This window comes from Sorex araneus, chromosome 1 (genome assembly GCF_027595985.1).
Source record: "Sorex araneus isolate mSorAra2 chromosome 1, mSorAra2.pri, whole genome shotgun sequence".
NCBI lineage: Eukaryota > Metazoa > Chordata > Mammalia > Eulipotyphla > Soricidae > Sorex > Sorex araneus.
The window spans coordinates 129,594,279-129,606,545 of NC_073302.1; positions in this window are offsets into that span (position 1 = coordinate 129,594,279).

A 12,267-nucleotide genomic window follows, 5' to 3' on the forward strand; every position below is an offset into this window, starting at 1 on the left:
TTTCTTTCTTTCTTTCTTTCTTTCTTTCTTTCTTCCTTCCTTCCTTCCTTCCTTCCTTCCTTCCTTCCTTCCTTCCTTCCTTCCTTCCTTTCTTTCTTTCTTTCTTTCTTTCTTTCTTTCTTTCTTTCTTTCTTTCTTTCTTTCTTTCTTTCTTTCTTTCTTTCTTTCTTTCTTTTTTTTCTTCCTTCCTTTCTTCCTTCCTTTTTCATTGTAGTTCAGGGAAGAGGGCTACAATAGTGTTCGACGTATTGATGTGATAGTTACTGAAGCTTCATCCCTACCAATGAGCCCAATGTCCTCTACCACTGTCACTTCTAATCAACCTCTCCCTCCCCCTCCATCTGCCTCCCACCCTCACCTGACCCTTTTTAATCTCAGTTCTGCAAGCAAAGGCCAAGGGGCTTCTCACCATTAGATGTTCTCTACTCCCTGTTTTGTTTCTCTGTGTCCCACAAACGGATGAGATCATGAAGTGTTTGACTTCTCTAGAGGGGTGTCTTTCTTTAAATTTTTTTTCTTTTAAATTACTGTGAATTACAGTTACAAAGTTATTCATTATTAGTTTTCAGGTATTCAGGGTTCCAATACCAAATCCCTTCAGCAGCGTCCCTTCCCTCTACCCGTGTCCCCAGTTTCCCTCCTGCACCCCTCATGTAGCCTGCCTCTGTGACAGGCACTTTCCCCCACCACCATGGTCCTAGTGTTCCCTTCTGAACTGATCCCCTCAACGTCCATTCTAATGACAAGCTTCCCACTGAGGACCAGTTCTCCTGCTCCTTATTTCTCTTGCTTTGGGACAGAGGAGTGTCTTTCATGTAGGCTGTACCCCAGCACCATGCGTGAGTCCAGCTTTGTTGCTCCTGGGTGTTCTGAAGAGAACCAGGAGAGAGCTGAGAATGATTAGGGCTAATCCCGCCTTCCCCACCAGCCACTGATACCCTCAGGAAATGCACTTAACTCAGCACTTCGTGTTCTCTTAAAACGCAACTATCAGCGACTTTGAAAGTGGTGGTTGTCTAATATAAATTTTTTTAAAAAAAGAAGAAGAAAATGCACTTTCCTGTCATAGCAAATCAGGCTGGGTGACCTCCAACATCCTCTGGTGCTTTCTCGATGACACTGGCCGGCACAAGTGTCATAGAGAAGCTGTGGGCCCTGAAACTATGAGTGACCCCCGAGTATTTGAAATGTGGGGCTTCCATATTCAGATGTCCTGTGCCTGTAAAACGCACACTGGATACTGAAGACAGCATGAAAAATGTATGTACCAGGGTTAAGGTACTTGCTTTCCATCCCATCAACTCCAGTTCAAATTTCTGACACATATCCTCTGAGTATGTCAAGGGACACTCCTGAGCACAGAGCCAGAAATGAGCCCTGCAAGGTCTGGCCCCCCAAAACAAAAATTTAAAAGCACAGATCTATTGATAATGATTCTTATACTGCGGCTGGAGCGATAGCACAGTGGGTAGGACCTTGCATGTCGCTGAACCAGGTTCAATTCCCAGCATCCCATATGGTTCCCCAAGCACCGCCAGGAGTAATTCCTGAGTGCAGAGCCAGGAGTAACCCCTGTGCATCACCAGGTGTGACCCAAAAAGCAAAAAAAAAAAAATTCTTATACTGATTACATACAAAAATGATATTTGGATAAATTGAGTTGAATTGGATAAATTGTCCAATAAAGGGAATTGGTGTTGGAACACTGTACACTGAAAAACTAATAATGAATAACTTTGTAACTCTGTAATTCACACTAATTTAAAAGAAAAACATTTTTTTCTTTTTTTCTTTTCTTTTCTTTTTATTTATTTTTTATTAGTGAATCACTGTGAGGGTACAGTTACAGATTTATACATTTTTGTGCTCATGTTTCCCCCATACAAAGTTCGAGAACCCATCCCTTCACCAGTGCCCATTCACCACCACCAGTAAACCCAGCATCCCTCCCACCCTCCCCAGTCCCGTCTCCCCCCACCCCACACTGCCACTATGGCAGGGTATTCCCTTTTGTTCTCTCTCTCTGATTATGTGTTGTGGTTTGCAATAAAGGTGTTGAGTGGCCATTGTGTTCAGTCTCTAGTCTACATTCGGCATGCGTCACCCTTCCCCCATATGACCTCCGGCCACATTTTACTTGGTGTTCCCTTCTCTGAGTTGCCCAGGACGGGAGACCAGCCTCCAAGCCATGGAGACAGCCTCCTGGTACTTATTTCTACTATTCTTGGGTGTTAGACTCCTATTCTATTATTCTATATTTCACATATGAGCGCAATCTTTCTATGTCTGTCTCTCTCTTTCTGACTCATTTCACTTAGCACGATACTTTCCATGCTGATCCACTTATATGCAAACTTCATGACCTCATTTTTTCTAACATCTGCATAGTATTCCATTGTATAGATGTACCAAAGTTTCTTCAGCCAGTCATCTGTTCTAGGGCACTCAGGTTTTTTCCAGATTCTGGCTATTGTAAACAGTGCTGTGATGAACATATAAGTGCAGATGTCATTTCGACTATACTTTTTTGCTTCTCTGGGATATATTCCCAGCAGTGGTATTGCTGGGTCAAATGGAAGCTCAACCTCTAGTTTTTTGAGTGTCGTCCATATTGTTTTCCAAAAGGGCTGAACTAGTCGGCATTCCCACCAGCAGTGTAGAAGGGTCCCTTTCTCCCCACATCCTCTCCAACAGTGGTTGCTTTTGTTCTTTTGGATGTGTGCCATTCTCTGTGGTGTGAGGTGGTATCTCATGGTTATTTTGATCTGCATCTCTCTGATGATTAGTGATGTAGAGCACTTTTTCATGTGCCTTTTGGCCATTCGTATCTCTTCCTTGGGAAAGTTTCTGTTCATTTCTTCGCCCCATTTTCTGATGGGGTTGGATGTTTTCTTCTTGTAGAGTTCAACCAGTGCTTTATATACCCTTGATATAAACCCCTTATCTGATGGGTATTGTGTAAATATCCTTTCCCATTCTGTAGATAGTCTTTGTATTTTGGTCATTGTATCTTTTGAGGTGCAGAAGCTTTTTAGTTTAATGTAGTCCCATTTGTTGATCTCTGTTTCTACTAGATTGCTTAGTTCCGTGTCATTAAAAGAAAAACATTTTAAAGAAAGATTCCCCTCTAGAGAAGGACAAATGCCTCATTAATCTCCCCAGCTTCTGGCTTTTGCTTGTTTGAGGTTGTTTTTTTTTTTTTTTGGTTTCGGGTTTTGTGGCTTGTGGTTTGTTTGTTTTTCTTTTTGGGTCACTCCTGGAAATGTTCAGGGGTTATTCTTGGCTCTGAACTCAGGAATTTCTCCTGGCAGTGCTCAGGGGACCATATGGGATGTCGGGGATCCAACTGGGGTCAGCTTTATGCAGTGCAAATGTCCTACCCACTGTGCTATCGCTTCAGCCCCAGTATAAGAATTATTATCAATAGACCTATACTATGGCTCCAGCCCACCACCTGTTTCTGTTTTACTTTAGCTTTTGTTTTCATTATAGAAAATTCTCAGCACTAGGGCCTGTGACAGTGTGTGCCCACAATAATCTCAGTAGCTTTCTGGACCCAGCAGAGTCTCTGAAAAGAAACTGCAGAAAAATGACAGGCGGCTAGAGAGATAGTCTAGCTGGCAGGATGCTTGCCTTGCCTGTGGCCAACCTAGATTCAATCTCTGGGACCCCATCTGGTCCACCTAGACCAGGAGTGATCTCACAAATGCACAGACACACAAAGACACACAGACACACACACACACTCACATGGATTTTCAAAAACAACATGGGCCTACACACTCATCAGTGGACACTCCTGTGGGAGTCCCCCTTGGGGCTGAGGTTCTGCAGGAAGATGTCTCTGGTCAGCTGGCAGTGACTGTGCTTTTCAGTCTAACGCCAAAGCCGTTTCTATGAGCCCAGAGTCCGCTCCCTTGGCATCCTGGGAGACACTACAGCTTGTCTTGCACTGTGGGAGCGTTTCTTCTGCTAGCACATGTCTTCTGGGGAGCAGTGGGACAGGAGCCAAGGGTTTGCAAAGCCTGAGGCTCCCTTCCGAGGGGCCTTTCCCAAGCCCAGACTTTCCCCTCAGCACTGATAGTGTGACAGGGCTGGGCAGGAGCATGTCAAAGTTGACAGAGAGGGAAGAACACATTTCTGAGCCCAAGTAGGGAATTTCCCTTGCACTGGACATCTTATCCCTGGTAAGGCTCAATTTCCTGTCTCGACTGAGACTACTGAAACTTACAGTGCTTCTTTGTAGGGGTCATGCTTTCCAGATAAAGAGATGTCTGGACATCGATGCCAGCACTGCCAACTTAGTATAATTAAGATGCTTGAGCATAGAGACTAGGTAACTTATTTCAAATTAATCAATAAATTAGGAATTGTAGGGGAGATTTTGTCTCATATACTAAAAAAAAAAAAAAGAAAAGAAAAGAAAAGAAAAGAAAGGTATGGCTCCAAGAAAACCCAGAAAGAAAGTAAAAGAGGAGAAATGGCTCACCCTTCTGAGTGTTCAATAGATTGGTTCATTGATTGATTGATGGTGCTTGGGCAACACCTAACCTAACGGAGCTCAGTGATTGCTCTTGGCTCTGTGCTAAGAGATCATTTTTTAAAATTATTTTTTTATTGAGTCACCATGAGATACACAATTATAAAGCTGTTCATGATCAAGTTTCAGTCATGCAATGTTTCAACACCCATCACTTCACAAGTGTATGTTTCCCACCACCAATGACCCCAATTTCCCTCCTGCCACCCCTCCTATGGGAGACGCTCTCTCTCTCCCTCTCTCTTCCTCTCTCTCTCTCTCTTCCTTTCTCTCTTTTCTCTCTCTCTCCCTCTCTCCCTCTCTACCTCTTCCTCCCCCTCCCTCTCCTTTTGGGCATCATGGTTTGCATACAGGTACTGAAGGGTTATCATGTTTGTTCCTTTACCGACAAGAATTTTAACCCTTGTACTTAATATTAAATGTAATATCTTTAAATATTAAAATGTATCATAAAATTGATAAATAAAATAGCCACAACAGGCACTAGTTTGTGACAGAGAAATTCAGATGACATGATGCTCTGCAAATTTAATCCATATGCTCACGCCTGACACATACATGCATGTGTTTCTATAGACACAGAAGAGTTCTGTGGAGATAAAGAGCAAGTTTTAGTTGCTTCTGAGGACAGTGAAGCTCTGGTGTGGAGGTGGAAAAAAAATCACTGTGCATAATTTTTCTGGTTTAAAATTTTGCTGTTTGCATTCATTTTCTGCTGTGAAATAATATAGTGGCACAAACCTGTTTTGTTTTTAGGCCACACCCTGCAGTGCTCAGGGCTTGCTACTGGCTCTGTGCTCAGGAATCACTTCTGGCTGGGCTTGGGGCAGCAGCTGCAGCACCGGAGATTGAACCTGGGTCAGCCACATGCAAGGCAAGTGCGCTACCTGCTGTACTAGCTCTTCAGGCCACAAACTTACTTTTTATTTTTTGGGGGATACACCCAGAAGTGCTTGGAGATCACTCCTGGTGGTGCCTAGGGAACCCTGCAGTGTAGGGACTTAAACCTCCCATATGCAAAGAAGGTGCTCAGATTATTCCTATGTCTTTGGCCCAAAATTAGTGACTTTTTAGAAACAGAATCTATTAGCTTACAGTCTCTGGGGTAGTCAGAGTCAAGGACAACTGGGTTCTCTGCTCAGGATGTGACTATCAGAGGTGTTTTCAAATACAGTCATCAAAATAAAATATTTCTAAGCAATCCAACAATTAGGCCAGAAGGATGGCTTAAAGATCTGAGCTGATCACATGAGAGAGGCCCAGATGTGATCCCCAGTACCCCTGGTTCCCTGAGAACCACTTGGTGACCTCTCCTTCCCTAAACAAAAACATATTTAAATGCCAACAGCACAGCATGTTCTGCTGTGGAATCTGTCACTCAGGCCTGGAAGGCTCGTGTCTACACTCAATCACCCGATGTGGTTGGGAGCTGGGGGACTCAGTGCTTCCTCTGCTTGCTGGCTGTCAGCTGGGGAGCTCAGCAACTCTTAACTGGGTTTCTCCATGGGACATGCTGGCCTTCAACATAGCATGTTGCCAGGTTCTCAAAAAGCCCATGTGTGATATGTCAAAACCATGCCAAGTTATATTGCATGTTTGTTTGGTTGGTTGGTTAGATTGGTTGGTTTTTGGATTGTTGGGCCACACCTGACAGTGCTCAGGGCTTACTCCTGGCTCTGTGCTCAGGGATCACTTTTGATGGGACTCAACTCAGGGGACCATACATGATGCCAGGATCAACCCTGGGTCAGCTGTGTGCAAGGCATGCTTTACCTGTACTATCTCTCTGGCCCTGCTATATCACCTGTGGGAAATTTATGTAGGTTTATTTGTATTGCTTTCGCTTAGTTGGAGCAATAACAATGTCCAATTTTCATCTAAGGTGTATGTGTGGGGCGGGGTGAGGGATTAGATTTTGATGCTCAGTAATGAGCTAGGTTCTGGGAGAACATGAGAACCTGAATATTGTTGCTAGTTTGCCACAGTAAGATTGATTTTTTTAAAAATGAGACTGGAGGGATAGTACAGCAGGTAGGCTATTTGTCTTGCACACAGCTGACCCGGTTCAAACCCTGGAACCCCATGTGGTCCCCTGAGCACAGGTAGGAGTAATTCCTGAGTGCAGATCCAGAAGTCATTCCTGAGCACCACCAGGTGTGACACAATCCCACCCTCACCCCCCAAAAAATCATCTGCTTCAGAGCTAGACAGTACCTAAACTGTCCCAATACTTTACCTATTCTTTTCCCTTAAAGTATCAGGAAAGGTTGGGAGTGGAGAGATAGTACAGTGGGTCGAGTATATGCTTTGCATTCAGCTGACCTAGGTTCAATCCCCAGTATCTCTTGGGGGCCCCTGAGCACCTCCAGGAGTAATTCCTTAGTTCAGAACCACGAGTCATCCCTGAGCATCACCAGATGTGGCCTCAAAACAAATGAAACAAAAAACCTAAAGTATCAGGAAAGGGCTAGAGAGATAATACAAGGGTTAGGTGCTTCCTGTCCACTGCTTATCTGGGTTGATCCCCAAGAACCCTATGTGTATATACAAAAGAGCAGGGGCGCTCTATCTCTCTCACCGTCTGTGTTCGGTGGTCTCCACTTCCCCTACCCTGGGGAGGCCGTGGCAATGGGCAGGCTGGTTGGTATCAATTGCAGTTTATTCCAATCTCCTTTCCATTCTCCTCTGATTCTCCTTCTGCTTCTCTTTCTCTGGATCCCCCCAGCCCACTCTTACAGCCTAGTTTATATAGAAATCATGTAGGATGGGGATACAAAGGTGCAGCTGAACATTAACAAATCAACAAAGAGAGGTAAGGACACTCCTCCAGGAGATTAACTCAAGGACAAAATCTCATCTAAAGAGATTCCTCCAGATTACCAGGAGATCCGCTCAAGGGCAGGATTCCATTCAGGGTCTGTTGTTTTCTTCTTTCCCCAGCTATTAATCCACTTATATAGTTGTAGTAAATTTATCTCTAATTTCTAGCAATGTCATTTTGTATGAACACAGTAAGAGATGTTGAGCTTAAAGCTTGGTTCTTCCTAAGGACATCTCACTATATATTCCAGACCACAGTCAAGCCAGGTTAGTCTTTCTAACCCCAGCAGTGTCTTTATTCAGTTGCCTTTTATGGGTCATGACAGAGATTGTCCATGACCGTGCTCTCAACTTATAGTTTAGTATTATGGTGCTTGGCCTGGCCCCTTTTGATGCCAGAGTAGCTCACAGCTTGCCCTGGGTCCATTCAGTCCCTCATAGGGACCCTGCCTTTGAGGTGCTAGGAACTAAGGGCAACTGAAGCTTAAGTCAAGAAGGCAGATGTCTAGGAGTGAATATTATTCTAAGTCAATTAACTCCCAAGTTGCAAAAGCATAATATGAACTCTTCCTGCGTCCATACAAAAAGGACATTGCTTTAAAGTAAACTATGCAAAAGATGGGGAAAAGCAATATTAATTTACAATACAAATTCAATGTCCTTAGAAGCATCTGACCTTATAAGTTAACAAAATCTCATTAAGGGGGGAAAAAAAGGTGATTAACTGGTTAGGGAGGAGAGCACAGAGAAGCGTTTACAGATAAACAGAGGAATGGGAGTGTCTCCAGAGTGCTTAAACCTAAGCTCCCTGTGGCAAGGGAGAAAGGACAAACCAATGTTATTCTAAAATGTTTAGAGTTATACTCCAACACCCTGTATTGCTCTTTGGGCGCTTCCGGAACTGATTCTTGAACACTGATGGTCCCCAAATCAGGGAAAAGTTCCTATGATATTAAATAATGTAACATCAAATTCATACCCATCTTCTTTCCTATTTTTGTACCCCAAGATCACTCTCCCCTGACAGTTCCCTTTGTGTGGAGAACAAATAAAAATTTCAGCTTCTGTGTCAGGTCACTGCCACTGACTAAAATGGATACTTAGATTTTTCTTCTTTTGATTGACCTGCTGAGATTCTTCAGGGAAGAAACCTGAGTTGGGAGTGACTGGAACCCGTCAATTCTTCTAAGAATGGAAGAACAGGGGAAATAGATATAACCATTCAGCCATTCATTCACTTGACAAAAATAAATAAATAAATAAATAAATAAATAAATAAATAAATAAATAAATCATCCCTACACTGAGCACGAGTCAGCAGACGGGGGCCACAAGCTGGCCCTCATGGAGGCTGTGCAGGGGAGGGAAGCGAAGAAAACCCAGCAACAGGAATATTCATTCCTGCGGTTGGTTCTCTTCATTATGTTCCCGGGGGTAGGGGTGGGGGTGCAGATAATTTCCGGAGTGGGGAAAAACAAGACAACCACCCTCCCAGGGCCTTATCTGGGGCTTGGAAGTCTCTGGGAATAATGCTTCCTAGTACCTTACCCTCAAAAAAGAAGGCTGCCACTGTGATAAAAATGAGTAATGCGAGGGGGGGTGCTGGAGAGATAGTACAGCAAAAGGCACTTGCAGTGCATGTGGCTAACCCCAGTTTGATCCCCACTACTACCTGTGGTCCACAGAGCCACAGTTAAGCCTTAAACATCACTGGGTTTGGCCCAAACCTAACATCCTCCCTCTACTCCCTAAAAATGAATAATGTGGATCTCAATTTTCAGTGTGCCCGGTACCCAAGACCACTGAGCAGAACTATTTGAGTTGCTGTGGGATATTCTTAACTACTGAAGGAAACACAAAGACACCAGTTGAACACTATACAATGACCGCCATTAAGTTATTTGAATCGAACGAAATACCCGGAACTATCTGATATTTTTTTTGGCTGGTGCTACAGTGAAAAAACTTACAGAGAGATTAAGGTGAGTCAAGAAAGTTTGGGAACTTCTAAAGTACCTATCATTTTTCCTGCTATTTCCTTATTCTCTTCTCCAAAGCAAACACACATTTGTGTGAGCCACTCTTTCTCTGGGCAAGGCCTTATCACCTGAAATTCTGCAGGGAATTCTCCTGGGGAATTTTGGAGGCATCTCTAGCTGCATAATTCTAGTCTCTCCCCTTTCTTCTTGCCTTCCTGCAGACATATCCTCTTAAACTTCCTCATCCCCTTCACATCCCCTATTTCTTGGTGTTCCTTCACCTGGGTGCTGGTCCTTCCCTACTGAAGCAATCAAGTCTCCATCCTAACTGGTATGTGTTGAGGATGTGAAGATTTGCATTCCTGTCCTTTCTCCTCTGCCCAGTGTCTTCCGCTCAGCACAAGATAAAGGCCAGGGGAAACACCTTGCCGGGGTAGGGTCAATTAAGCACCCTAAGATTCATTTCCACTTGACTTCTAGTTGAGATGAGAAAAAATGCTTTCCCTTCCATGAGCCAATAGCTGCCCTAATTTCTTGTAACTAATTTCTTGTAATTTCTTGTAATCCAGGGGTTGCTATATTAAACATAGTACATATTGTATAGTATGCCTATAGTATAGAATATGTTGCCGTAACTGAACATTCATTCTCCAATGACTGATAGTAGATGCTAAATGGCCCCAATTGTTCTCATTTCAAGAATTATTCCCTGGCTTGAGTGATGGTGGTGGTAGTGGGGTGTGGGGTGTGTGTGTGTGTGTGTGTGTGTGTGTGTGTGTTAGCTGAATGAGGATGGGTCAGAAAGATCATTTCATTCTTGCCACCACATCACTTTGTGGCTGTCAGGAAACATGGGTGCAGAAGGTGGTGGAAGTAAGCTGAGGGCCCTGGATCTACCACAGAGGATGAGTAAAGATTTAACGTGATTTTCAGACACAACATCCATACTGGAAATGAGTCTTTAAGGGGCCACAAGGGCCACTGGTCACCACAGTAGAGACAGAAGCATCTTCTTGTCTAAGGAAACATTGTGTGCATGCACAAATTTCGTTCCAGTGTAGACCAGGTGCTTTGGCCATGTGAAGTAGCCAGGCTCCATCTAAAGATGATGACCCTTGAGGGGGAAGATAAAGTAAACCGCATCCCTGTTTGACTTCAGGGAGGGGTGACTGCCTGTATGTTGTTTCTGTGTTTCATTCTCAGACTGTAAGTAACCCAATTCACAGACAACTGGCTCTGGGAACGTAGGCTTCTTCTGTACTTCTGCCTCTAGCCGCTGTTGCTTTTGAGAGGAAGGCCACAGGCTTGGTGACATCAATTACAATTCAGACGCTCTTGAGTCCAGCTTCCAAGAGGGATGCCTCACTAGGAAAGGCAAACTGGATAGACCAAACCTTCTGGCAAACTGCTCTGTGCTTCCATGTGGTCCTCCAGAGAAAACTGCAACAGACTCAGCTCCAGGCCGCTTTGCGGCCAGCGTAAGGCCTTCAGCCCTCCTCACTCTCCCACTCGCTTGACTGCAGCAGTGCTGAATGACCTCTGCACATCACTCAGTGCTCTTGAAAGTGCTGTTCCTCTGCCCCGTGTTATCTTCTGGAGGGCACTTGGGCGGACTTGAGTATCTGGCTCTGAGCTCTGAGCAGTGCAGAGGAGAGATGAGTTGCTGCAGAGAGACCTGGCATGCTTTATTCCTGCAGCTCTATAGGAAGGTATGATATGCTTTTTTTTTTTTTAACCTACTCTCACAGACTTGGTGGCGCTCTTAGAGAGAGCACAGCATAGCTGGCACAAAGCCCATGGGTATGTTCTCTCCCCAAAACTAGACACAAAGGCATGCAGTACCACGTCAGGCCAAGGCTGACTGTACTGGGAGGAGCCCCTAAGTGTAAGTGGTTCCCTCTATTTTCCCTCCCTCTATTTTCCCTCCCTCTATTTTCACCCCCAGCCACCACTCTTCTCTTAACTTGCAGGCATCTTCCTCCTCCTAAGTGAGACTGCAGAAGCATCCTACTTTTCCTGGTTGTAGGCTGTGGCTCACAGCTCTCTCTCATGTGTCTCACAATTACCCTAAGGAGTTCTCTGAAGGTGGAGACCATGTTAGAGGACTTACTTCTCAGATAAGTTCTGCTAAAAGCAGGAACATACCAAATGTTTGTTAAGTGGTCCACTGAACCAGTGTCATTCGAAATTTTTTTTTTTTTGCTTTTCTGGGTCACACCCGGTGATGCACGGGGGTTACTCCTGGCTCATGTACTGAGGAATTACTCCTGGAGGTGCTCAGGGGACCATATAGGATGCTGAAAATTGAACCAATGGAATGCCAGGAATGCCAGGTTGGCCGAGTACAAGACAAATGCCCTACCCACTGTGCAATCGATCTAGCCCCATTATGCACATTTTCACCAGAAGAAACCATGAGTGTTTAACTGGCAGAGATTTTTATGAAATTTAATTGTTTATTCTCTGCACCCTATTCCTCCACCCCCCCCGCCCCCCAAGAATAGAAAAGGGTCTTGGTTTTTAAAAAATTCAGCAGTTCTGTCTGGGAAAACAGAAGTGTAATACAGCCAGTAGTGTTTAAAAAACAATGGTAAAATGACATTACTATCCCAAGATCAGGGGCAAGGCTAGTTGGGAGCCATTTCCCCAGATGTTGAAGGGAGTTCTCAGTAGTTGTCAGTAGGACAACGAAGAGATTTTAGAAAGTTAGTCTTAGAAATCTTTTGGAGATATGTGACTTGTCCAAAGACGTAAGAGCAAGAACCTGGTCTAGTGCACAGAATTCAAAAAAATAAAAAAAGTGTTTCTATGAAGGTCATGTTAAACAAAACCAGAAAACCTGAAACTAAGAGACTGAAGTCCTCGGAAGATTGTCAAAATGTGGCAGTTAAGTGTAAACATGTTACCTTACAAGGCAATTTGTAGCTT